Source organism: Rhinolophus sinicus, linkage group LG09 (genome assembly GCF_036562045.2).
Source record: "Rhinolophus sinicus isolate RSC01 linkage group LG09, ASM3656204v1, whole genome shotgun sequence".
In the NCBI taxonomy this organism is placed as follows: Eukaryota; Metazoa; Chordata; class Mammalia; order Chiroptera; family Rhinolophidae; genus Rhinolophus; species Rhinolophus sinicus.
In genome coordinates this window covers 39394989-39396107 of record NC_133758.1, presented here as the reverse complement: position 1 = coordinate 39396107, position 1119 = coordinate 39394989, and the positions used below count along the sequence as shown (strand labels likewise).

General features: G+C 40.0%; 1 pseudogene; it reads right to left on the bottom strand.

Moving 5' to 3' along the window:
• Positions 1-238: 238 nt before the first annotated feature.
• LOC109452343 (rRNA-processing protein FCF1 homolog) lies at positions 239-826 on the bottom strand (annotated as a pseudogene).
• Positions 827-1119: the final 293 nt, after the last annotated feature.

The following is a 1119-nucleotide window of genomic DNA, read 5'->3' as shown; positions in this document are numbered from 1 at the left end:
TTTTTTTTTTTTTTGGGGGGGGGAGCAGTCATCGGATTTATAAAAAGATGCAACAAATTTTAAAATGATACAAAAATATCATTTTCAAAACAACATCAGAAAGTGAATGTCTTTAACCATACTCAGCTCACAACAGAGCAAATGGGTGAGTGGAATAATTCATGCTGTAGCATGTTTCATAAACTGGCAACAGAGAAAATTGGGTGAAGGGAAGCAGAGGAATTTTGTCCCTTAAGAATTAGAACCGAGGTGCTCCATAGTCATCTGGCATCTGCTCGATGTTGTACTTATGGTTAGAAGTGTACATGGTAGGAACTCCAGGGATCTTCCTGATTCTTCGTTTAAGGTCCTGGTCAACTGTGGCCACAATGTAACACTTGTGCTGAGTTACTCTCTGTACTAAGCAGTCATCTGCATAGGGTGGTTGGGTGTGCATGGTAATCGTTCAAATCTTGGATCCTTGGTAATCCTTAGAGCCACTTGATACTTCTGCCCCAATTTCTCAATTTCAGCCATTACACAGTCAATCATACAAGGGATACACATGGCATATAGACAGTCCATTATTGACTGCACTAAATCTAGTTTGGCTTTAACGGAAAAGTTGATAAAAGTTGGTATCAACCAGGATATGGTAAGGTGGGCCCAGCTGTGTGTTACATTGGAAGAATAAGCAGGAAAGATGTTGGGGGACTTCTCTTTCTTTGAGTGCACTGGGATCTTTCTTTTTAGATTTTAATCTTTCCTTTTCTTTAAGCCTCTGATCTCTGAGACTAAGCATTCACTTCATGGTCGCATACTTCCTTGTTTTATTTTGCTCCCCCATGTTCCTGCTGCACTCTTGTTTCGTACGAAATTCCAGGCACTCTTATTATCTCCATTTTATATGTGAAGAAACTGAGATTCTGAGATGATAAGTGAGTTACTTCAGGACACCAGCTAGTAAATGACATAAGAGGAAACTGAAATAGGCTAAACTCTTTCCAAATGGGTAGTCCCACCATATTAGTCTGCATCCTTAAAACAACCTTGTAATAAACTAGCTTTGTTGGGTGCCTATTCCTTACAGTCAACAGATACCTTAGGTAGCTGGCTAATGTAGCTCAGACTGGAGGCACT